Genomic DNA, 26662 nt, shown 5'->3' on the forward strand with positions numbered 1-26662 from the left:
CTCATGACAATTCTCCTGCCTCAGTCTTCCAAGTGCTATCCTGCTAGGATTACAGGCATGGGACAACCCAAGAGGTTTATGCTAAGAACTTCTGGGACACAAAAAGGAAAATCTGAAAGTAGCTCTTGGGAGGTAGATCAAAGGTTCAAGGTCATTATTAGCTACGCATCAAGTTAAGGACCAGCCTACGCTACATGAGACCCTATTTGAAAGAGAGAAAAGAAGGAGGAGGAGGAGGAGGAGGAGGAGGAGGAGGAGGAGGAGGAGGAGGAGAAGAAAAGAAGAAGAAGAAGAAGAAGAAGAAGAAGAAGAAGAAGAAGAAGAAGAAGAAGAAGAAAGAAGAAGAAAAGAAGAAGAAGAAGAAGAAGAACAACAAAGGAAAAGCGGCTTATAGGTCAAGAGCAGATACTTCCAGAGGACTGGAGTTTGACTCTCAGCACCCCCATCAGGAGAGATGGCTCAGTGGTTAAGGGCACTGGCTGCTGTTCCAGAGGACCTAGGTTCAATTCCCAGCACCCACATGGCAGCTCATACCTGTCTGTAACTCAGTTCCAGGGAATCTGACATCCTCACACCAGTGCACATAAAATAAAATTAAATTATTAAAAAATAGTAAAACTAACTCTTAAAAAATTAAATTAAAACTAAACTTTAAAAAATGAGCCAGTGAAATGACTGTGTGGGTAAAAGCACTTTCCATACAAGCCTCACAAACTGAGTTGGATCCCTGCAGCCCACAGTGGCAGAAAAGCACCAACTCCCAAAAGTCAGGCCCTCACTCACATATAACACACACACACACACACACACACACACACACACACACACACACACACACCACACATAAAGTTCAGGTCTGGGGATGTAGTTGTAAGTGGTCTGTAGAGTCCATGACCTACCTAGGTGTGGGGGCTGCTAAATTGTTCTTTTCCAGCCAATGCTGAATACACACAACAACATGTAAGTCACCGCCATATTTAGTGGTGAATTCTATATGTCTATTTACAAGTTCTTGTGATAAAATCAAACCACCTAATAACAAAAGGAAGGAGAGGAGGGAAGAGGAGGGAAGAGGAGGGGAGAGGAGGGAAGAGGAGGGAAGAGGAGGGGAGAGGAGGGAAGAGGAGGGAAGAGGAGGGATGGTCAGGGATAGAGACACAAAGACTTCTGAGATAACAGCTATCTCAGACTCAGCAGACCAGGCTAGCCTCAGACTCAGCCATCCCCCTGCCTCTACCTCCCCAGTGCTGGGGTTACAGTGTGAGCCTCTCTGCCTGGTTTCAGATGCTCTTCTGAGTCACAGTGCTTCCAAAGCTGGGTCTATTGTTATCACTCTGTCCTGCTTGCTCATGTGGCTGCTCCGCACTGTGTCTCCAGCAGACACACTGCCCTCAGCCCCCCATTCTCCTTCCTTGGACAGACAGAGCTCCCTCTATGGCATGAGCCACATGGAGCAAGAGGCCAGCCTGCATTTGGGAAGAAAGTTCCTCTCTAAGTTCCAAGAGCACCGACCTGTGTGGGCTTTGGATGCCTGACCTTGGCCAATTAGTCCCTTGCTCAGTGTAACCAACCGAGTCACAGATTCAATTGGCTCTGCAAACATTTCTGGAGCACCCGGGTGCCAGCTGATTTCTGTCCGCTCTGAGTGCGATGAAGCTTGTCTCTGCAGATTGGAGTTATTTGTATTTCAAGGCAAAAAGGTAGGTTTTAAGTACCTGTAAGAGGCAGTAATGATGCCTCTGGGAGGGGAGGGCATGGGCCGAGGCTGAGGGAGAGGAGCTGGGAAATGGCCTGTGAGTCAGAATAACACAACCTGGCAGGAGGCAGAGGTGAGAAAGTGGACAGAGAAGCCAGAGAAAGCCTGGGGACTTTTCTTTTTTTTCTTTAAACCCCCTACCACTTGCTTTTTAATCGAAAAAAAAAAATAATGCATTCACATAGTAAAAAAAAAAAATTTTTTTTTTTTTTACACAAAAGATATATAGTGAAAAGTAACTCTCCTTTCCTCTCTCGGCCCTCTAGTCCCCAGGATCTTTCTTCAGAGGCATCCCACTGTTAACAGTTTCTTTTGTGCCTTTCCAGAAAACGTCTATCACATACCAGTAAATCTTTCTTTTTTAAAATCCAAATGTTATCACAGTGTATTAGCACTGCTTCTCACTCAGCAATACGTCTTGGCACACAGCCCGCAGCGCGCGGAGCCACCCATTCCTCGGATCGCAGAATCCCGGTGCTCAGGGTGCTTATTTCTTACCAATCAAAAGCAATCCCACCCCCACCCCCCACCATGGGCGTTTAGGCCGTTTCCAGTTGTTGATATGATGATGATATTCCTCACACTTTCCTATTTGATTTCTGCTCAACGGAGCGAGGGTGAGGACCCCACTATATGGAGAGGGCTCCAGCTGTGACCAGGGCTGAGAAGTCCTCTTGGAGCTGTCTCTCCAAGACAAGTTCCCAACCCCCTTCCTTGCACCCTCATGACATGTGACCACATCACAGTGAAGGAAGAGAGTCTGTTTCTGGATTTAGAGAGTCAACTTGTGTACTGGGGACCCTGTTGAGGGCTAACGGTGCGGCCTCCTCAAGTTGTGGGCTAGGAGAAGGAGAGAGATCAAAGTTTAATGATGTAATCGATGCCTGGCTTATCACACATGCTCCATCAGCACAGGCTTCATCTGGTACCATTATTGCCATTACGTTCCAGAGAGAGCCCTGCCTTGCCGCCGGCTGAGAAAGCTCCCAGTGCTGGTCTGTGCATCCAGTTGCTCCAGAGTCACCGAACTGGGAGCCTGCTCAGCTCCTGGACTGGACGAGAGCTGAGGCAGGCAGTTCTCACTTATCACGGCTTGGCATCTGGAACTCCCAGGCCTTTGCCAGCGCCTAATAAACACCATACTTCATCCTTTGCCTTTGTCACCTACACATCCCCTGACGCCTGCGGACGATGGGTACCACTGCACACAGTCAGCATTTCACTCCTTATGACCTGCTTTTTTTTTTTTTTCCCTTAAATGAATGCAGCCTGAATGATATCACTGTGAGATAATGAAGCCACAGTTGTGTGTTGAAGGTTGGGGTGAGTAGGGTAAACATATAAAAATTACGTATGAAAAAATTAAACTGGGTATGGTAGTATAATCCTAGCACTGGGGAGGCAGCGGGTTTGAGGCCAGCCTGGGCTACATAACAAGACTGTCTCAATGAATCAATGAATGAATAAATAACTTGTCTTCGTTTTGGGAGTCAATCAGACCCGGGTTCAAATCCTGGGCCTGGAATAACTCTATGACCTTGGGAAGTCATTTACTTTCTTTTAGTCTTAATCTTATTACCTGTTAAGTGGGCTAAGAGCTTGTTCTAATAGGGTTATAGTGAGTAGTAAGAAAGATAATGAATTATTTAAGAATTTTTTAATAGATGGGCCTCACTCCAAAAATGACCTCAGTCGGCTGCCATAATGTATGTAACAAGCCCAGCGCATAGCAGGGGCTCAATAAAACATCACGTTCCTTCCGCCTCTGTCAGAGTGGTCACTTAGAACCAGGCCCCTGTCTCAAAGTGACGGCACCAGTATAACAGCCCTGGGCCTCCTGAGAGAAAACAGGCCCAGCTCTTTAAGGGTCCACTTCATTCTGAATCCAGACGATTTTTTAAATCCCAACAACACAAGCAGCTCACATTCTGAAAATCCCTCTTCCCTTTATTCACAACACAGCTTCAAATTACTTTTGGCCTTTTCCAAAAAAAAAAAAAAAAAAAATCCAACCCACCGTCAAAGGTCAAGGATTTGACAATCGATGCTGTAAGAGGAAAAGGATGTAAGATCTAAAGCAGTTTGGGATCAACTCTTTTGAGTTGAAAGAAAAGCACACACATGCACACACATACATTCATACACAAGAACATACACATGCACATGTATACATACACACACATGCACATACACACATTCACAAACATGTATATACACATGCACTTGTAAACATACACACACAGACTCATACACACAGATTCACACACAGACTGTCTCACACATGCACACATATACACATAATACACACATACACAGACTCATGCACATATACACACACAAACATACAAGCAAGCAGCCGGGCATGGTGATGGCACACCTTTAATCCCAGCACTTGGGAGGCAGAGGCAGGAGGATCTCTATGAGTTCAAGGCCAGCCTGGTCTACAGAGCGAGTTTCAGAACTGCCAGGGCTACACAGAGAAACTCTGCCTCAAAAAAACAAAACACAGCACATGTACACAGGAAGACACACACATACACTCCCACCCCATCCCCACACCCCTTTAAGTCAGCCCATTCCTGGAGACATTTACATTGGCCCCTCCCTATGGGCAACTATACCTCAGCACTCCCAGTCCACACCCTGAGTCTAGTCCCCAGCCTCCAGCATAGCAGCAGAGCCTGCTGGGTCTGAGGAGTGTGAGCTCCAGCAGGATTCCCAGACAAGATGCCCAGAGGAAAGTGATGGCCAGGGCTGGAAGACGGAGCGGCTGTTCCTCCTTTTATGGTAATGAGAAAGGAGTTTGGGGGCTTGAAGCAGAGGTGGGATACCTTGGGAGCAGAGCGAGGGTTTCCTCAGTGTCTGGTCCCATTGTTTTCATTAGGAAGAGAATTGCTGTCTTGTCTGCCTGGCCTCAGATCCCACAGCCAAGTGATCCTCCTGCCTCAGCCTCCCAAATAGCCAAAAACCAATTTTGTAATAATGTAATAACACGACCTGAAAACCTCCAGCAGAGGTCACTGGGACAGTCAGGGAGCAAATGGCTTAAATATATATGGCTTTACTTCGGAATGCCCGAGGGCCCACTCCACCCTCCTGGCCATCTTGGTAGTGTTCCCTTCACACTGCATCAGCATCTGGGGAGCAGAGAGAGATGAATGCTGTGTCCTTTTCCCCCTCTTCACTGGGACCCTAGCTCATTCTGGGTGGGTCTTCCCTTTAACCCCACAGACAGGCCCAAGATCTGTCTCCAAGGTGATTCCAGATCTAGCCAATTTAACAATGGAGATGAAGCATGACATACAGATAAAATGGTGTGGGTCCCCCAAAGGTGGTCAGCACACAAAAGCATTTCCTGCACAAGCCTGACAAACTGAGAGCGATCCCTGGAACCCAGTGTAAGTAGAAGAAGAACCATCCATAAAGTCATACGGTCACCTCTACATGTGCCATAGGGCAGGCACCCACCCCTGCCACGCTCATGTACAATAATTATATATAAAGATGGCAGCCAGCATTCCCAAGACCTGTGACTCTTCTGTTCTTGAAGAAAGCCTGAAACCCCACTCTGAGCTTGCAGGGATGGAGGAGCCCCTGAAGGCCCAGAGCAATGGGTTTTCATTTGGCAACTCAGACTGACTGGGAGAGCCTCGAATTGGCTCTTGGGGACAAGAACTTTGACCTTTCCTCTTTTTTCCCTCCTGAAGCTAATCACCCGAGTGAGGGGCTCTTGTAGCTGGAGGTCCCACCTGTGGGAAGGCAGTAAAGCACAATGGTACCGCCAGTCCTTGGCACTGAGGAATCCCTCTGTCCACCATCGGCCCTCTCTCAAGGCTTGCTGTTAGATCTGCAGTCGGTCCAAGACAAGTCCTTATCCTTCTGCTAATTGGTTCACATCGATTGACCTTACAAGTGGGTCTAATGTATAACTGGTGAGAGTCAGCCTGCATGCCAGGCAGCCCATGCATTTAGCTAGCTGCCGCTCAAGCAACTGAACAAGGCACATTAACCCGAATCTCTCAGGAAGCTTTCTGATAGGCTACAAAGCTGTATCTCCATCCCTGGACTAGAACATCTGCCGGGTCAACGGTCCTATTTAAAGGTCTCAGGTCCTAAGAGGCTGTAGAGATAACAGTAGGGTAGATTCCTTGGGGCGACAGAGTGAGTGCTCAGCCTGTGACAAGAGTCTCCTAGCTGAGCGGGCTCAGGCAGCCACAGGAAGAGGGGTCGAATCCCAGTGCTAGCAGAGGAGCAAATCCACACACACCCCTACACTCCTGTGACCTGGCTCCCACTTTTCTTTGGCCTCACATATATCTCAGATGTTTCCCAGGACAACTGGAGTCCACCTCACCCAGCCCATCTCCCAGGCTGGGTGTCTCTCCCTCTGAAGGGGAGCTGATGTTCAGTCTCATTGTTCCCAGTCTCTGAAATGAAAACCTGCTAAAGACACCAGCACACACTGGAAAATCTTGCCAGAGTATGGGGAACAGCGGATCTCCCCAGTGTCCCCTTGGGGAAGACTGGCAGCTGGCCAGGAATGCCTCTCAGCCCCCCAGGGGGAACCGCCAGCCACCCCCAGCTTTTCTGGTTCTGTTAATAAGCCTTAGCTGAGACCCGAGCCCCCTCCTCGGGGCTTGATCCTTGCCGCTTTGCCTTATCAGCAGTGCCTTTCACAAGCACTTAAATTCATGAGAGAAGGGAAAAAGTGAAATCAGATAGAAATGCAGGTCTGTTTGCTGTTTTCTCCAATGAAATGGTTCTGAGTAAACAGCAGACGCCTTTGATGAAATCCCAGCAGGCTTAAACAATAAAGCTGGTTACAAACTCAATCTGGCGGAGATATCAGATCTGAAATTGTTTCAAAAAACATGTCAACATTTTCTAATGCTCCTGGAAAGGAAAAAAAAAAATGCTTCCTGGGCTGCCCATCATGGAGTTTGGGTCAGGGAGACAGGACAGTGGCCACCCCAGCCTTGGACTGTGCCCTGAGAGCAGGCTGCTTTTGGCTGGGCCCTCCCAGAGTGTAAATGCCACTTTACAGACACTGCCCCAGCCAGGCACCAGCCTTCCTCCGGGTTACCACTAAACCATCCCCCACCAACCTGTGCCCTTCCCTTCACTCTCTGCCTCTTTTCGCCACCCTCCTGCCATCGGAAGCTTTTAAACAGGTAAATCAGGCCACGCCATTCCTTTACTTAAAATCTCTGCCATCACACAGCACTTAGAATGAAATCCAAACTCCTCCCTCAGCCTACAAGATCCTTGGAGACTGCCACTGCCTGCTTCTCCCTCCCCTCACTACATTCAACCTCCCAGATCCCTCTTCCCAATCCGGAGCAGGCTAATTTCTTTCCTGCCTCTGGGCCTTTGCACTTTCTATAAAATTTGTCAGGGATGATTTTTATCCCAACCCACCATCATCCTGACCACCTCAGTTAATGTTCTTTCCCCAGCCAAGCACAGTATCATGTTACATTTTATTTTTTTACACGAAATGCAACCACTTGCTGAAATCATCTTTTGGGTTTAGTTATCAACCATCTCCTTTCAGAATGCAATGTCTGCAGCTTGGATGGGTGTGTTTCTAGGCCGGCAGCTTGTGGCCCAGCGCACAGTAGGTGTTCAGTGATTACTATGTAAATGGAGCAGCCAGGATGTCATCATCCGGTTTAAGTCTCTTCTGGGCCAGTGCAGAGCAGCTAGAAGCCAGGAACCCCGCGGGCTTTACCTCTCTCTAGGGGTCTCTCCCTGCCTACCCCTGCCTCATCCATAGCCCCACGCATTAGTCCACTAGGCCTTAAAGATCAGGTCCGGTCTTAGGGCAGAAGCTCAGGCATCAACCAGGGATGGGACTTCCTACTCCCTTTACTGACCCCACAACTTGCTCACACTTGACCTCTTCGCAGGGGTACGCCAGTGGGGGGCTCATTCCTGGACCTTCTTGGAAAAGCGAGAATGCGGGTGGCTGCGTCGAGTTAGGCTCCCAGACCTGGTGCTTGGGGTGGACAGCGATGCCACCCCCCAGGGCACAGGGAGCCCCACCCCACCCGGGAGCCCCACCCCACCCCCACCCCGCCCCAGGCCGCGATCGATCCCTGCCGTTCCCGGCCTCATTACCGCGGAGAGCAGCCGGGGCTGGCAGAGGAGCCAGACGGCTGCGGAGGGGGCGGGGAGGCCTGCTTGGCTCCCTGGCCCGGATTAAATATTTACTATGTTTTGTTTGGCCTTTGGGGGAGGGGCGGGGAGGGCTGTCGCATCGATCTGGAGCTGCCGGGCCGGCCAGGGGCGTGGGCCATGACCGGCCCGGTGCCCCGAAGCGATGCTCCCGAAGTGGCACCCCGGCCCCCTACACACACACACACACACACAGGTCACCAGCCGCGCTGACAGATCTGGGTTGCCGCACTGCTGGATCGTGGGAATCCGGAGTCCCATTCTAGCTCCAGCTTCCCAACCTGGCTCAGGACGCTAAGTCACCTCACAAGCTGGCTCTCCCAGGAATCCTAACAGCAACCCGGACGGTGTTCCCTTCCCCTTTTTACAGAATTGGGCTAGGCACATGCTGGGAACTAGGGCCTGCTTCTAAACCTCCAGGGATCTGGTCACCAAGGTCGCCCTGGCACTTTCCTACTTGAGGCTGCACGGCCTGTTCGCCCGGTGCGCTCTGCCCCACTAGGCCGTGTTTGCAGCAGAGAAGTGGAAAGGGGAGTGTTCTTGCTCCCACAGGGCTCTGTGAGTGCTCTAAAAACACCTGCTGGGCGTGTACTCAGATAGGATCCCGGGGGCCCTTTACAAACACGCGCACGCGCGCGTACACACACACACACACACACACACACACATGCACGCGCGCACACACACACACCTCTCCCATGCCAATTCCTAGGGATCCAGTTAACACTTGGCACAGGAAAGACACAGCTCAAGCCTCATGGAGTGCAATCAAGCTGCCTGACCCTTCCCCCTCCTGGCACTACGGGCAGCGGCTACATTGTGTGGACACTCTTGCCCAACCTTGACCCCATCTGTACACACATGCCCACACATTAAGGAGTGGCTGCACAATCTCACGATGTGCATGCACTTATATACGCATGCCCGGGGTGGTGGTTCACATTTACAGTTCTAATGCTCAGGAGGCAGAGGCAGAAGAATTGGGAGTTCTAATCTAGTCCTTGTCTCAAAACCCAAAGCCAAGAAACCTGTTCATAATCAGAACTGCCCCATCCCCATGTCTCTGCATATATGGTAGCACACAACATTCACACACAAAATGCATCAACCACCTCCTCCCCTGCAATGATACACACACACACACACACACACACACACACACACACACACACACACACACGCAACCTCCATCTCCCATCCTTCTCCTATACACTTGTGCACACTTATACATTGCCATGCCTATCCCTACCATGTCCCTACACAGTGTCTACACCACACACACACACACACACACACACACACACTCACACGCGTGCGCACACTGACTGCGGGCGGGCGGGCGGGCGGGCGGCTGGGGAAGAGCTGCAGCCTCCAGCCCTGCTCCTATTTAAAGAGAAGCATTGCTGGAAAAGGAACAAAAGCAAAGCCAGCTATAAATAGCCACCTCCCTCCTGCTTTTCCTGCCCTCAGGCTGAGCCTTGCCTCTTCCCTCCCGCCTAGGGCCCAGAGTAGCCAGGGCAGGCCTGGGGGGGTGGGCAGCAGGGCCCCAGAGGCCATTTGGCCAACCAACTGAGCAATGGAGCAGACCAGGGGCTTTGGGCCTCGGTGGGCGCAGGGCCATAGCTCCAGGCCACCTGCAGCCTGCCCAGGGTGCCTATGCCCAGCACAGAGGGAGAGAGGCCGCCTGGGCCATGGCTGCTGCATCAGCAGAACTGCAGGCTGCCAGCTGCGGTGGGAGGAAGGCAGGAGCCAAGCAGCAGCCCTGGTGCCCTGGTGCCACATTCCCGGCCAGGCCAGGCCTTTCCTGGTTGGGTTCCTGAAAGCTACCACCAAGGATGCTGGGTTTTCAGAAAATGGCATGGGACCGGGTGTGGTAGTGTATGCCTGTAATCCTAGTACTTGAATGGCGGAGGCAGGAGAATCAATCCTCATGAGTCACAGGGTGGGGGGTGTATTTGTACCTATAATTTCCAGCACTTGGGGTTCCTAGCGCCCACATGGTGGCTCACAACCATCATAACCCCAGTTCCAGAGGGATCTGATGCCATCTTCTGACCTCCATAGGCACCAGGCGCTCACATGGTGCACATACCCACATGCAGGCAAAACACTCATGGCATATAAAATAAATCCAGCACTTGAGACATAAGACTGGGTAAAGATGAGGAGCTCAAGGCCAGCTTGGCTACATAGTGAGTTTAATAAAACCCTGTTTGAAAAAAACAAAACAAAATAAAATAAAACAGAAAAGAAAGTGACATGGGCACAAGAAGAAGTATCAGAGCCAGGGATGGTGGCTCAGCCTTTACACCCAGCACACCAAAGGAAAGGAGGCAGACGCAGATGGATCTCTGTAAGTTTGAGGCCAGCCTGGTCTACTTTGCGAGTTCCAGGCCTCTTAGGGCTACACAGTAAGACCTTGTCTAAAATAATAATAATAAATAAAATCAGTCCAGGAGGATGAGGGGAGATACTTCCACCAGTCTTAGGCAGGGTCCTAAATACACTTTCTGGCCTCAACTCCCTTTTGGGGGGCTGTTAGGAATGAAACTGAAGCAAGGCAGGGCCTCGGAGCTAGTGGGTCATGGGATGGGAGAGATGACAGGCTGCCCTCTTAAAGCTGAGAAGATTCAGTTAAGACAACAATAGTTGTTTCGTTTATTCTGCATTTACCATGTGCCAGACACCAGGCTGTCTTCTCCTTGTTTGATCCTCTGTGAGGTTGGTTCTGTTTATTTTTCCATTTTACAGATAAGGAGACAGAATTAGAGGCTTTATTTTAAGAATACACAGATTTCTAAAATGCTGACCCAGGGTGCAAAGCCGAGCTGCAGCAGAGACCAGAGCGGTCTTCCTATGTCCTGCTTGGGGTCTAAGGGGGCCTGGCTCTCAGGCTAGCCCTCAGTTACCAGTGGACACTTGGTCTGCACTGGGCTGCTATTCCCCAGTTAGCCCAGGCTAGATGGGTTACAGGGAGGGAAGACCACAGGGGTCCTTCCCTACTGAGCTCCTCACTGAAAATATGCTGCCTCAATGCACACCCCCCACCCCAGTCCCTGGCTTCCTGAGGGGCCTCTCCATGCCAGGCCTGGGGGAGGGGAGGAGATCGTGCAGGCAGACCTACTTTCAAGGCTTTAATCCTTTTTGCTTAAAGGATTTTTTTTTTTTTTTTTTTTTTTTTGCTTGGGGAAGACTTGGTCTGATCAGAGGAGAGACGAAGGGAGCTGACAAGCTCCGGAGGAGGATGGGGGTAGGGAGGAGAAAGAAATACATATTTATTACCCTCAATTATTAAAAAACAGATAGTACCAGATCTTAGGTCCTGGTAGACACTACAGCAGCATTTGTTCAAGGACTATTTCTTTCCTGCTTTTTCTTTTTCTCTTTTTGGCTAATTCTGTCGAGATGGTAACGCGGTTAGCTTATTAGTAAAACACCCGGCCAGTTTCCAGTGGGACGCATAGGCCAGCCAGCAGTGAGTGAGGCCCACAGGGCCAGTGACCAGGGAGGGTCCCTGTTCTTGGTGTAGTGAAGGCACAGATCTCAACTCAGCAAAGAGCGGGGCGGCGGGGGTGGGGGGGGTGTCTGTGCCCTCATTTTGGACTCCCTGGCCATTTCTGTCCCCAGTGCTCTCTAGGACAAACCCTTCATGGTAAGCAGCCTGCCTTCCCACAGTGTGGCTCTTCTTTTCAAAGGGACAGCAAGAGACAATCAATGGGCCCCAGCTTCCTTTGTTGGGGAGGTGATAGCTAGCTCTCCACCTGGGCTGCTGAGAGCGTCACAAGGGGGCACTGTCAGCTCCCAGGACACACCTTTCTCCTCCAGAAATGTGTCTACCTGATGAGAAGGCAGGTCATGAGCTCTGACAAAGATGTGAGACTCCCCCCTCCCCATAAGGGATCAGAAGCCTACTGTTGTCTGGTCCTGGAGACTGGCAGACAGGCCTCTTTGTTGTAGATTCTGTAGCAAGGTGGATCCAGGGCAAGGCAGGCCCTGGAACAGGGAAGAGTGAGGAGATGGCTTGAGAGGGGAGTACAGGGCAGGACACACAGTAGGGCCTCGGTGCAGGGCTGCTGAATAATTCACAGGTGACACAGGGAACAGCAGCAGGGTTGTAGGGCGGCCCAACCTTCACCAGGAAGGCACTTTGAGTCAGTCCACTTGGTGTCCATTCCCAAATCCCCAACAGACAGGTGCCATTCACTCCATGGTTTTGTTTCATTTTGTTTGAGACTCTCTCTCATGTAACCAATTCTCGGTTGGTCTGTGCTGGCCCTGAGATTCCAGTCCTGGCTACTCTCAAGTCTCAGCTCGGGATGACAGGCAGCTCCACTTCAAAGGACAGCCAGGGGAGGGCAGAAGGAAGACAACACAGAAATTCTTCAGGGAAGGCAGTCACTGCTGCTACTCCTCACACTGATGGCAACGTTCACGAGCGCCTGAGTCAGGCCACAGCCAAGTGCCCACAGCTTTGTATGAGACATCACCTTCGATCTTTCCAACCCCACAAGGTCGGTACTACTACAACCCCATTTCATGGATAAAGGAATTCAAGTTCAAGAAATAAGGTAACAGCTGGGCAGTGGTGGCACACACCTTTAATCCCAGCACTCCAGAAGCAGAGAGGGGAATCTCTGAGTTCGAGGCCAGCCTGGTCTACAGAGCAAGTTCCACAACAGCCAGGGCTACAAAGAGAAACCCTGTGTGGAAAAGCCAAAAACAAACAAAGAAAATATTTAATCTTGTTGTATGTGTGTGAGTCTTTTGTTTGTGGGTATATATATCCCCTAGAAGTGGAGTTACAGACAGTAGTGAGCTGTCACGTGGATGCTGGGGACCAAGCCCATGTTCTCTGGAAGGGCAGTCAGTGCTCTTGACCACTGAGCCATCTCTCCAGCTCTGTAGCAACTATTTTCAATGCTGTGTGACTTTGGGGAAGTCATTATAATTCTATGAGCCTGTTTCCTCGGCTGAGAGATCAGATCCCTTTAGCACCAAATTTCAAAGAATTTAGTTTCCCCAGGATGACCTGAACTTGGTATGTAGAGAAAGGTGACTGGAACTGCTGACCCTGCTGCCTCTATTTCCCAAGTGCTGGGCTGAAAGGCATTTGCCACCGCATCCCATTTGTATGGTGCTGGAGATGGAACTCAGTACCTTACGAATGCTAGGCAAGTACTCTACCAACTGAACTACATCCTCAGCCTAAGATCCTAAAAATCTATCAAGTCCCTCAGCACAAATGAGAAGCAAGGGACATGTTCCTCTTTACACCTCTCCTCAGAACTTTTCTATAGTCACAAACCGCCCAGCATCAAAGAAAATGGACGCCTTTGTAATTGCCCTCTTGGGTTCCCCAGCAAACTTTTTTACTGGGTACTAAGGCCATGGTTATGGTACACACACACACACACACACACACACACACACACACACACACACACCACACAGGAGAGAGATAGGGAGGGGGTGCTCTTTGCTGATTCTGGCTTTGGGTTCTAACTGGATGCTGGTGAGTCACAATGGACGTCACTCACTTCCTATGATGGACTTCATCAACACGGTTCCCTGCAGAGCCCCACCTCCTCTCTCAGAGGTCACGGCCAAATCTCTCAGATGTTGGCCACGATGTGGTCTCTAACAGTGGTCCTGCAAATCTCCGGGGACTTTGCATGGCATATTATAGACCATTTACAGTCACTGTAACTTAGACTTCGGCCAGCTGTGGTGGTACACACCCAGCACTCAGGAGGCAGAGACAAGAGGATTTCTCTGATTTCAAGGCCAGTCTGAACTACGTCGTGAATTCTAAGCCAGCCAGGACTACATAGTGAGACCATGTCTCAAAACAACAAAAGCTGCAATAACTGGGGTAAGTGGAGACGGTGGCACATGCTCGGGGTACAGTTAATTAAGATGGGCGCATCTACAGGGCTGTAGGAAGGGCCTGCAGGAGGAAGCACCCGTGCCCGGCAGGCCGAGCTTCTATATTGCTCCTCGGGCTGTGAGATTTCAGTGATTTTTCTCCTTTTCGAAAACCTGTGGTTTCTCTACCATGGGTATGTACTATTTGGCAAGTTCAAAAAAATTACTCTGTGGCTGTTGAGCTAACCAACCCTCCTCCTCCTTGGTACTTAAGGGTCTGCAATAATAAACTCCTGCCAATCTATCTGACCACTAATCTGCTACCACCGATCTGCCACCTGGTGACATGGACTGCTCGCCTTGTGCTGCCCACACAGCCTTCCAGCCTGCTCTCAAAGTCTGGCCAGGTGAGCTGGAGAGGAGGACCCGCCCCCTCCAGCCACCTGTCCCCACTTGAAACCAACCACCTGCCCTGACACCTACAGCTTCCCGTACCTTCTCTCCGTACCTTCTCTCCAGCCGTACCTTCTCTCCAGCCGGTGGCTTCTCCCCAACATGGGGCTTTTCCCATCAGGCTGGAGAGTAGGGACTCCATCCAGACTATTACCTGCTTCCTTCTGTACCACAGTGAGATTCAGTTACCCAGGAAATGGCAGGGGTGTACCCAGTGGCAGGGTGCTGGCTTAACATTCATAGGGCCTTGGGTTTGATCCCTAGCATGGCCAAAACCCAAACCAAACAAAGCTAAGTGGGAATGATTACAATGCACAGGGGCTCAGGCCTGACCAACACTGTCAACAGAGACAAAAGCATGAGGAGCCAGTGACCAGATAAAATTGTACAATAACTCAGTTCCATGCATATGCTTTGCAATAGAAAGGAAGGGCTATTGAGACTCAACCTCTGACCACATCTTGGCCACAGAAATAGCCAAGGAAAGAGTCTGACCCTGAGGCAAGGGGCTCTCCAGACCCCCCAAACCTCCCTCACTCCATCAGGACTGGTACCCTGTCCAATGGTGACTGATAAACTTGGGATGGGCCTTAAGCTCTGGTCTTCTCCAAAGGACTGTGAAACTAACTTCTCAGGCCATTTCTCAAAATGCTAGCTCTGCCCACATCCCCAGAGCAGACCGCTATACTAACAGGCATACCCCTGCCTCAGGGTCTTTGTGCTTTGCTATGGCTCTCACTGTGGGGAGAGAGACCTCTTCCCAGGTTGAAGCAGCTCTGATCACCTACAGAGCTCAGTCTTTCTCTCTGCTCAGGTCCCAGTTCCAATATCACCTTATCAGAAAGGCTTCCCAGCCAATCTCTCTAAATCAAAAGCTCTCCAGTTACCTTGTATCCTTTAATTAACTCTGCAGATTTTCTGCTAAGCACTTAGCCTTACTTGAGAGATTATAGTCAGTGGTTTATTACCTATTCCCACCCCCACTATAGTGTATGGTCCATAACAGCAGGGGGCTTGGCTCATTCCTTGCAGCATCCCCTGCCCAGATAGCAGTAGGCCACCAGTCAATACCCATTGCATCCAGCAAGGTATGGCGGCTTGTGTCTGTAATCACCGCATTTGGGAGGATTGTGGGGAGTTCAAAGCCAGCCTGGGCTACATTTTGAGGCTAGTCTGAACTAAGACTGACCCTGCCTCAAAGCAAAAAAACCCCCCAAATCCCAAGAGTTGTGACATCCATATTTGTGAAATGGCAGACAGCCCTCCCATACCCTTCTTGCCTCAGCCGACGAAGAGAAAATCTGAAGGTAGCCATAACCCATCACATGTCCTGACAAGAGCCGTGGCCTGGCTGATTCAGTCTGAGTCTCTCTTCTGGTAAACACAACTGCTAACCCTGACAACAGAGCACGAAGCAGTGCGTTATGGGAGGGGAAGCAGAAAGGCCTACTTAAAGAGTAAGCCTCGGGTAGCCGTATTGAGCCATAGGCAAGATGACGATCCAGAGATGTCAAAAGCAAGGTAGAGAAGGTGGAGCAGGCTGGGCAGGGGAGAGGCCAGGAAGGGAACTACAGTGAGGTTGTATTCAGAGCTGCCTTTCTGGAGGCTTGGGAAGCAGAGGGTGCTCATCTTGCAACACTCCCATTTCCAAGGAGCCTTGATTCTGCAATCAAATGTGTCCTCCAGGCAGCAGCTCCAGGGGCAGCGGGCCAGTTACAGGCAGAAGAGAGCCACCTGCAGCCAGCCCCTGGCCAGCCTCCGCCCCACCGTCGGATTGGGTGATAAAATGTGCCCCTCGGCAGCATCTTTCTGTCTGACCCTGTGCAGGGCCGCCAGCCTCTCTCCCTCTGCCAGCCTCTCTCCCTCTGCTCGGATTTTCTACTGAAACCACAGGCCTGGGCAGCAACCCTGAGGCCGCCTGTGAGGAAAGGAGAGCATCAGTTCAAAGGAGCAAGTCATTTTCACAGACTGGAGAGAAAACAAAAGAGCAGTCTTCCCACCCCAGGTACCACCTGCGCTCGCTCGGCTTCGGATAGCAATTTCACCCCCGCGTGTTAGGTCCAGCCTCATTTAAACAGTTCAGATCTCGGAAGCCCAGCGTGCCCACCAGAGATTTTCATTTGCCACGGAATCGATGGTGCAAATTTTGTTCCAGAAAAGTCTGCCGAGCCCAAACCTAAACTTTTCCAAGGGAGAGTGTTGTTTCTTTTCCCCCCACGCAGAGCCTGTCCTGCCCAGCCTCTTTCTATGCCTGGGAGGAGGAGACTAAAGGAAGGCACCGTGACAGCTCTGGGCTCGCACAAGCTATCAATTCCTGCACACTCTGAATCCTCCTGTGACTTGGAGCTAATTAGACCTGGCCTTGTTGCTTTTGGGGGTGAAGGTGGGGGCTCACAGCAAACACCCTGGGATCCTGCCCTACAGCTTCTCCTGGCTCTAGAAACTGCCTTTTTTTCCCCCTGAAATGCTCTGAAGTTAGAGCATGAAATCCCAGCTAGAGACCAAGACAGTAAAAAGGCTAGAACCAGGAAATTCAAAGCCAGTGAGCAACATATTGAGGCCTGTCTCAAGGAAACAGAACAAAAACCTTGAGGATTTCATGATTTAATCTTATGGCTACAACATAATGAAAAAGTTAAGTTTTCCTGCTAAGATGTTTGTATTTGAGCCTATGTGTAGAATCAACTACCATTTATTAGCGGGTCACCCATTCTATGGACGCACTACATATACTTTGTGCAGGAGGCTGGTTTAGATGGATTCTGGTTGGAAACAGAGTATCCATGAACTGAGTATTTTTGTTTGTTTTGTTTCATTTTCCAGACAGGATTTCTCTCGTGTAGCCCTGGCTGTCCTGGAACTTACTCTGTAAACCAGGCTGACCTGGATGGAACTCAGAGATCCACCTGCCTCTGCCTCCTGAGTGCTGGGATTAAAGGCGTGCGCCACCACCGCCCAGCCTTGGATTGAATAGTTTGATGAGTAGGAACAGGAGAGTCAAGAAACCCTGAGACGCATACTGGGGCTCAGGGAGGGAAAGGTGTTCCTACTGAGCCCAGACACGAAGAACAGCGCTGGCAGGAACTGGGTGGCAGATGCAGCCAGGGCCTGCCCGCAGTTCAAGCCTGGACCATTTCAGCTTCCCACAGCCTCCCTTCCATCCCCCGCTTTGCCAGAGGCTTTCTCTAGCAATGAAGCTCCTGGCTTTGCTCAACCCTAGAGAAGGCCAAAAGCACCTGGGCATTCACACCTCTCCAGAAGTCTTGCTTGGCCCCTGAATGCTTCAGGTGGGGGATGGGAGGGTGGGTAAGAGTGTAAACCCACCAGGCTTCCCTGCTTTCCTCTCTGGATGAGATAAAGGAGATGCATACTCTCTTAGACTGTACCCTAAAGTTTCCCCTGTGAGTTTAAGTCCTGGATGGCCACGTGGGAAGCTGTGTGACAAGGCTTTTTTTTTTGGCTTCTTGCCTTCTCTCTGTCAGCTCACCACTGGCTCCTGGCATTTCCCAGGATCACTTCCCACAGAAACTACCTGCTGGAATCTTTTCGGGCTGCGCTTTTGGGAAAACCTGTGGGTGGCTTTTCCTGTGGGGATACAGAGAAGTCATGGCGACTTGCCTCTACTTGAACATAAGCCCATTGTAGAACGTGGACAGCCAACCTTGAGGGGCAGACAGGAGAGCAGTGAATGGGTTAGAAGGTCAATGGGGAAGGTGGTGGCCAGTATTCTCACGGAACCCAACCGGCCATCGGGGACAGAAAAGTCATTGCTGTAAAGCGGAGAAAATGCCAGCACAAGGAGATAGAAGACCCCTCCCTGGTCCAGGGATGCATTCCCAGGAAGCTGGCCGGGTGTCAGCGGCCATCTGAAGACCAGGAGTGTGGAGGGAAGCAATCAAGGGTGCTCTAGGGGCCGGGCGTGGTGGCGCAGCCTTTAATCCCAGCACTCCGGAGGCAGAGGCAGGCGGATCTCTGTGAGTTTGAAGCCAGCCTGATCTACAAAGTGAGTTCCAGGACGGCCAAGGCTGTTAACAAAGAAACCCTGTCTCGGAAAACCAAAACAAACAAACAAAAGAGTATTCTAGGCAGATTTATTTGTGCAAATCCTTAGAGATGAGGAAGAAATATGATTCAGGAGAATGGAAAGTTGTTGAGCAGATCCTGGAGCTTAGAGTTCAAAACAGGGAGTGGGGAGAGGCAGCCCAAGAGTGGGGAGGGGAAGGGGGAGGGGGAAGGGGGAGGCCTTGACAGCCAGGCTAGGGAGTCTGGGCCATCCCCTGCAGGAGAGAAGGTTTTTAAGCTGGTGAGTGACAGAGCATCACATGGTCCCCATAAATATATACAATCCTGATGTGTTGATGAAAAGAATAAACTAGAGAGACAAGAACACATAGCACTGTGGAGGCTTGCCACAGTGAAAAGCCTACTCTGGGTGAAGGCGGTGGAGGAGGCAGAAGAGGCAGCTGGGTTGGGGTGGAGTCTAGGACAGCAGCAAAGGAGGAGGAGGAGGAGTAAAAGGACTCCAGGACTCCACTCCATGATGGCTCTGGGGAGGAGGAAGGGGAGCTCATCATCTGGGACTTCCGGTTCTAGGATTATGGTGTGTGGGGGAAAAGATGGTTCTAGATGCCAAGATGGAGGAAACAGCAGCTTGCAGAGAGACAAGGGCAGGAACAAGACCACCACCAGGGATGTTAGACTTTGAGGTACCAGAGAGGCAACAAGTGAGGACATCTGAAAGTCCCCTGAGCGGACTGTGGTGGGCATCAGAAGCAGCAGATTCTTTGGGATCAGCAAGTAGCCATTGCAGATGGGGTGGGTGGACAGTCCTCCAGAGCAGAGGGTAGGGAGAGAGACACTTCCCAGGCACTGCCCAGGGAAGCACCTCAGCGGAAGACGGGACGATGAAGCTGGGAAGGCAACTGGGGGAGACCGGGGAAGTGGTCATTATGGAAGTCGGGAGACAGGACAGTCAACAGAGTCAAGGGGCCACGGGGTGGGGGTGGGGGGTGACAGACAAGGGTGCTGCTAGCACAGATGACCTCTCGTAGGACACCAGGATGGGAGAGCCGGGGCCAAGTGGTCATAGGGTGCAAAGTGGCAAAGTGAAGAGAGGAAAGAAGCCCCTCACTTCAGAGCCTGCTCTCAAGCCCTATGATCCGGGGAGAAGGAATATTCTCCCTGTTAGCACACCAGTGGCCTTCCAGTGTGCAAAAGCTTGCTAGGATGGATCCTATGGAATTCATAAGTCTCTAAGCTGGAGAAGCAGGCAGGGAGGCGGAAGGAGGAAGCTCCTCCCTTAGCCCTGGCCAGGGCTCCACCCTTACGTTGTATATTCCTGGCTCTGACATGGGAAACATTAAAGACTACTGTTCTACCGCTGAAGGCTATCCATCTAGCCATATTAGCAGTGGGTAAACTGAGGCTCAAAGAGGAAGAGATGTGCCCAGGGTCCTAGTGAGTCAGTCACAGAGATGGACCTTCACCCAGTTCCAGGACTCCAACTGAGGTTCCCACAATTCCACAGTTCCCAGAAAGAAAGGGGTGTCACCAAGGCCAAAGCCAGGGTTGCAAGAGGGCTGCAATCAGCTCGAGCGGGGGTGGGGAGGGACAGGAAAGTACACACGCAGCGCAGCGGGTCACAGGCAGCACATGCCAACGAGAGCCCAGGCTGTCCCCACACTGGCCACTGAGTGACCTCCCCAGGCTCTGTGTCCCCTGAGACTGGCCAGTCCCCGGCCCATCTCACCACATGCTCCTTCTTTCCCTGAGCCTGCCCAGACAAGTCCATGAATAGAACATTAAAGGCAAAACCTTCTAACAGAAAAAGCAGCTCCCTGGTAGGAGTCGCCCCACTAAATGTCAAACGCAGAGCAAGGCTTCCTGCCTTGTGTGCTTCTCGCTAATGGAGGCACCTTGGCCTCCACATCCCATCATCCAATCGCCCTATAAATAAATCATTGTAAGAAGAATGCCAATTTTTCCCCTAGGGCCTCATGAATCTCTCTACATAAGCCTATGTAAAGGCCTCCTTCGCAATCAGCTGGTCATGGGCCCGGAGAGAGCCCTGATCATTTGGAGGCGATAGCAACTCTCATCCCACCTCCATGGGTGGGGAGTTTGGGAGCCCGGCTCTTCCCCTGACTCAGGGAAGACTTTCGCTCTGTTTCCTGTAGACTAATCAAATTGTCACCATGATGCTAGCACCCTCTGGAAAGAAGCCAGTAAACTGCCAAGAGGCTCTGTCTCTGGGGGCTGTAGTGGCCTGTCCCCTGGCAGACGTGTGGTGAGTCGTGCCCACCCACCCCCTTATAGGGCGAGCCACACACCCACTCACCAAGCTTTGTCCCCAACATGTGGCACACAACCACACTGGCCCACCCACTCCTGGGGCCCCCAAAGGAGTGGCTCACCATCCTGCCGTGGCATCAAGCCACGTTAGTGGATGGGAGCGTGGGTGCTCACATCTGTGCCAGTGCACTTGGGGGGGGTGCTGCTTTGCAACAGTGGACTTCTGACTTGCACACTCTGAGAGCCCGCTGCATGCTCGCCAGGTGTGTTTCTGTGCACGCGCGCATACACACACACACACACACACACACACACACACACACACACACACACACTAAATTGTGCCAACCCTCTTGCTGTGCCAGCACAGAAGCCCCCAGAGTGACTCCTGTGAATTAGATAGCAGGGGCTGTTTGCAGTTTTGTCTCCAAACTTCGCTGACTGACCAGGCAGTAATCACAGACCCAGAAGCACCCATTGTATCGGTTAGACCAGATGCCTCCTCAACTGAGTGGAGGGGAGCGTCCTCTCTGAAGTGGGACTTCACTCTTCCACACCCCAAGACTCAGCTAGACTCTGCCTTGCTTGCTTCGTGTGGTTAGTTGCTGTGTCTGGAAGGGCACAGAACCGCCCCTGAGTCCGGCAGGTGCCATTCTGGCTGGTAGGCTATGGCTGGATCATACAAAGAGAAAAGCCAGGACAGGTGGAGGCATCTGTCTCAATCAGCCTGCGACCGCCCGGCCAGCATGTTGCTCCAGAGACCATCCACCCACCCCTGTGGGTGTGGCTGTGTTGGCCAGTGCTGTTAGCCCGCAAGGGGTGCCAGGGAGAGCAGCCGCGGGAGAGGGCTGAGAGTGTACGACCAGCCCACATAAGCAGTGGTCTTGGGCCTTTCTCGGGAGTATGAAGCAGACGGGACAGCTCCTGGCTAACTGTCCTGTGTCTGCCAGCATAAGCCAGAGCAGGACCAGGAAAGGTCCACCTAGACTCAAAGGGGGACATCAAATAGAAGGGACAGGAGACCGAGGTTCAGGACTCTGGGTCCCAGCCACGGAGCTTTCCCGGGGAAACTACCAGGACACAAATGACTCATTAGCACCCCACAAAACAAATGTCATAGAAATCAAGACAGATGGGCACATGAGACAGTGGAGCTTAGGGGTTGAGAGGGTGAGAAGAGTGTGGGCCTCTTCACAGAGCCTTGGACTACAGTCAGATGCATCAGGAGGCTAACTGGGAGGACACAGGCCCAAGGACTACACGAATCTGCCTACGCCTCAGTTTCTCCTTTTTATTCTTATCTTAATTATGCGTCTCTGTGTGGGTTATGTATATGCGAGTCCAGGTACCTACAGAGGCCAGAAGGTGTCAGTGGAGTTACAGGTGGTTGTGAGCCATCTGATGTGGGTACTGGGAACTGAACTCAAGTCCTTTGCAAAAGCAATCCTCGCTCTTAACCACGGAATCATCTCTCCATCCCCAGTCTCCCCATCTTGAAAGTGAGAATAAGCACAGCTGGATCTTGCTGGTAACTGTGGAGACAGCTCGGTGTTGGGCACTCAGCTTGGCCCACAGTGAGTGTTACGTAGATATGAACAGCTATTGCTCGTAGGAGGACAGTGGTCAGCCCCAGGGCAGCCAAGTGAGCTACGAAGAATAATCCATGCCCTGCTGTGCATGTCCTGGTGGCATCCGAATCCCTTCCTAGCCTTCTCCTTCAAAGCATGCTCTGAAGATCCAAGGTGGCTTTGCCTTGCTCTGTGAGAGCCCACCCAGTCATTCCCTCCTGTCTCACCTCCCATACCACTGGTGATAGACCCAAAGTCTCGTGCATAGTACTAAATAAATGCTCCGCCACTGAGCCATAACCCCAGCCGTGTGTGTGTGTGTGTGTGTGTGTGTGTGTGTGTGTGTGTGTGTGTGTGCGTGCGCGCGCGCGTGATACATGTATGTATTTTCCTATGTAGTCCATACTGACCTTTAACTCTCAATCCTCCTGCCTCAGCCTCCTGGGTACCTGATGATATCCACGTGCCCCCATACCCAGCTCCCTGACTCACTTCTGCCCAGGGCGGCCTGGCCATCACGCTCCGAGGAAAGGGCTGCTTCCGGCACTCGGTGCCGAGGTCCTGCCTTCTGCCGTCCCTGGAGGCTCTGTTCCCGTTTCGCCAGCTATTTTGCTTCCTTGGCCATCTGTTCCCTCCCTGTCATCTCCTCTCTGCTTTAACCTTAACCACTACTTCACTGCAGATGGTACCAAACAGACCCGTTCTTGACATCCTTCATGATGCCTGCTCCCCGCTTCTCAGCATCAACTGCTCTGTCCTTTCTCAGACCCCACCCCAAAGATGTGTCTAGAGCTTAGAGGTGGATTCACTCCACAAGCTCCCCTTATTTGGGCCCCAACTGTTGGCAACTCTGCTCAGGTTAAGAGGGCAAACACCTACCCTTCCCTGCCTTTCCCTAATGAGACTTCGGCTTGTCAGACTTGGCCAAGAACCTCTCCTGGCTCTATGTATGCACATTTGCTGTGGTTCCCTACCTGGTCTCCATAGCAGTGTTGAACCCTCTGAAGGGATAGAGGCTAGAACGTGGAACAGAGCCCAGGAGAGCTGGGGCTCATTCCTACAGTGAAGGAACAATATTCATGCCGGGAATTTGGGTCCTAGACAATTTCCCTATAGAAAACAGACCTAAAGATTCTGTACCAAAGAACTGACCCCAAGCTGTCAAGAACGGGATCAAACACACTGTGTACCTTGTCCAAGCTCACCACTGTCCTTACCTCACTTCTCGTTGGGCATGGCAGCACTTGCCTTTAACCCAGGACTCTGGGAGGCAGAGGTAAGTAGATCTCTGAGTTCGAGGCCATCCTGGCATACATAGTGAGTTCCAGAACAGCTAGGGCTACACAGTGAGACCCTGTCTTAAAACAACACCACTAAGCAAACAGAAACCCCGCACGCTACTTCTGGCTGCAGAAGAGACCATGTCTCACCGACTTTACTTAGCAACCTCCTCTGCCTTTCCTCTCTGCCTGGGTGTCCCTAAAACTTCTCTTAGCTGTTCTCTTCTGGAGTAAGGACCAGGAGCTATGAGGAGAGGCACTCAGTTCCAGGGGTTGATAAAAGGAAGCATTTGGGTGAAGTTACTTCCACCAGGCTGAATCCCCGATTGGGATAGAAAGAGGTTGAAGACATTGAAATTCCACTTCCGTGGCTGAATTTGGACTAAAAAAGTAAAACATCTCAGCTCTTTCTAGAAAAGATCTCATATTTCCCCTCCACATCTTTTCCCACAGCAGAAAAGAGTGCCTTTGCCGTCCATGAACATTCTCTCTCTTCTTTCCATTGGGGCGAAGAAGACCCACGCTGCCACAATTCTGGGTCCTCTTGTTCTCAGAAGGATGGAGCCATAGTCCACACCTGCCTTGAGGAGACCCTCACATCGCTAAGGGGACTCTGTGGAATCCACACAGCACCACACTGTTTTCTCCTCTGCTTCCCTTATTCCCACGGAGGAGAAAACCCACTCAGGTACCCGGCCAGCCAGCCCATCCAGATATGGACACCAGGAGAACAAACGTGCCTTACTGGGTTGCAGGCCTTAATCTAGAACTTGCTGAATTATTTAGGGATGGCATTAACTTATAAATGAGTGTGTTTGACTGATTTTGTGGTTGATGTACAGATAAATTCTAATGAAAGACAGCTACACGATTTTAAATTATTAATTAGACTGCCACTTAACAAAGCCTGTTTGGCACTCTATTTCCTTCCTTAACAAGGCAAAAACTTTAAGGAAAGGGCTCTGCTATTAGCCCAGGGGCTCCTGATTTGCATTCGGTTTTTATAGCTCTAAAAATGAAAACCATAGACCCTGACCTTATGCTTGCAACTCTGGAACAGCAAAACCCCCAGCAGGCCGCCCTTCCTTCCTGGAGAAGGCTGATGGCTCGGCTCGGGGGCCTTGCTTGCCCTGACGGTGGCTCTCATCTCTCTTGACCAGAGGCTTGCTTTTTATATCCCTGGTTCTCTCAGGGTAGACTATGAGCTGGAAACACGGGCAGAGCAGCTGCCGAAGCCTTCAGATACCAGCCCTGTCAGCAGCTGGATTTCACTGGGGTGCTTCTGGTTCACACAGTGGTGGCCAGTGGAGTCCGTTTATTAAGAGATAAAGATAACCCCCCAACCCCCTCCCCAAAAGGCCTGACAGAAATAGCTTTGCTAGGACAATCAGAAATCAGAGAGGTGACGCTTATGGTCTAGGGCCTATTCTTTGCCCCTCTAGGAAGAGTACTTTTTCCTTCCTTCAAACCCTCTTCCAAATCATAAACTATTAAACTCACCCAGGTCCAGGACCCTATGTAGGATTCTGCACCAGCTAAGCAACCACCTTCTCAAATCAACCTGTAAACCTTGCTGTTTGGAGTCTTTGGGAACAATTCCACAAACGGAAACTTCAATGGCCACCTCCCTTGGCATTCGCCTGAGGCATATTTTGGCTTTTGGCACACACCTACAATCCACACAACGCATCTGAGCATCCTCTACATGTACAGAAGAGACAAAGTCATGGTATCAGATCAGCGGTCTAACGAGAAAATTGCCCGGAAAAGGACCAAACAGAAGTCAATTGCTCACAGAGTGTCCCAGGAGCAGGCTCCAGGCCACCCACGCCCCACTCAGCCTTGGCAAGGGCTTCTCTGCTCTGTTTCCCTCAAATCAACCCAGGTGTGAACTTCAATTGATGGAATCTCTCTAGCCAACCTTTTCTGTGCAGGAAGGGACAAACAGCCCAAGTGGCAAGCACACATGACTACTAAGCCTCCAGTGGCCACCTCTTGAGCAGGGAAAGGAACCTTCTCCCAGGGAGCATCCCCCAGAATGCACCAGGGCTTACCTAGAGCTGGGCTTCTGGCTAGCAAGGATACCAGAGAGCTCCTGGAGGTTGCTGGAGCCTCCCCGGGCACCTAAACCATATAAATAAAGTGTGTGGGCTGCTTTGTGGCTCATTCTTAAGTGTAAACTGCCAAAAGACAAAAGACCCAAAGGGAAATGAGATGTCAGTTCTTCCCTATTATCTCCATCACAGACCTGCAGCCCAGACATGGCAGCCTTTTAAAAATTGCCTGGGAAGCCTTCCCCACTAGAGCGAGTCTACATGCTCTATGCCTGGGCCTTTCAGGCTCCGCTGTCTTCAGCTCTCTAAAATCACCTTCCTGTGCAGACACACTGGTCAACACTCCAGCACTGCTGAGTGGCTGAAACGACTTTCCATGTCTTTCTGCAGAGAAAGGAACTGGGGTGTCAACAGCAAAGCGTCTCCTCTAACTACTGCAGAGACTTGCCCCACACCACAGCGAAAGGCTCTCCGCACTGTACCGACCCACGTGGAGGGCACAAGTCATACACAAGTTTGTGACTGTTCTTACACGGTGGGGCAACCAAGCCTCCACGGTTACCTGAGGCTGGACCACCACTCAGCCTTTCCTGCTCATACGGAAGGCGTGGCTTCTTCACCCACCTGTCTGACCTGCTTATCTGGCTCTCAGATATCATCGGGTATCTGCTTCTGTCCGCCCATCATGGGGCTTCGCTTCCCCCACCTCTACCACCTCCCCCTGCCCGTTTTCTCCTTCCCCATCCTGCTGTGAGGTCAGAATCCTGTGCTTACGACACCTCGGTCTGTTGCCATGGAAACAGGGGCGGATTAAGGCTGGAGCGCGGAGCGCAGGGATCAGGCCCCTCCGCTACCTGAGCTCCCGCCTCAGCTAGCTCCCGCAGGGCGGGAGCAGCCAGCAGCAGACACCGCGGCTCAGCAGCCGCCGGGCCCAGGCTAGGGACAAGGGGGTCCCAGAGGGGCGCCACAGCCAGCCCACTGGGACCTCGGAGCAAAGAGACACATGCAGAGGCGAGGAAGTGAGGGTGGCGGGTCCGCGGGCTCACGTGTGGTCACCTGCCCTTTCTGGGCCGGAGGGACAGCACCCAGAACGGCAACCACGTGGGGGCGCGGCAGGACTTCCCCGGCACCCGCGCCAACTTTGCTGCGCTCCTGCTGCCGGGGAGTCTGGGCGAGGTGGTCGCCGAGCCAGCGCCCGTCAAGTTGAGCCTGGCTCCG

The 26662-nt window shown here is 51.6% G+C and overlaps 1 protein-coding gene across 1 annotated transcript in view; it reads right to left on the reverse strand.

Moving 5' to 3' along the window:
* Positions 1–26662, reverse strand: part of Rtn4rl1 (reticulon 4 receptor like 1) — a 74500-nt gene that overhangs the window by 46723 nt on the left and 1115 nt on the right. The window lies entirely within an intron of this gene.

Source organism: Peromyscus californicus, unplaced genomic scaffold (assembly GCF_007827085.1).
Source record: "Peromyscus californicus insignis strain IS unplaced genomic scaffold, ASM782708v3 Scaffold_3__1_contigs__length_106647218, whole genome shotgun sequence".
In the NCBI taxonomy this organism is placed as follows: domain Eukaryota; kingdom Metazoa; phylum Chordata; class Mammalia; order Rodentia; family Cricetidae; genus Peromyscus; species Peromyscus californicus.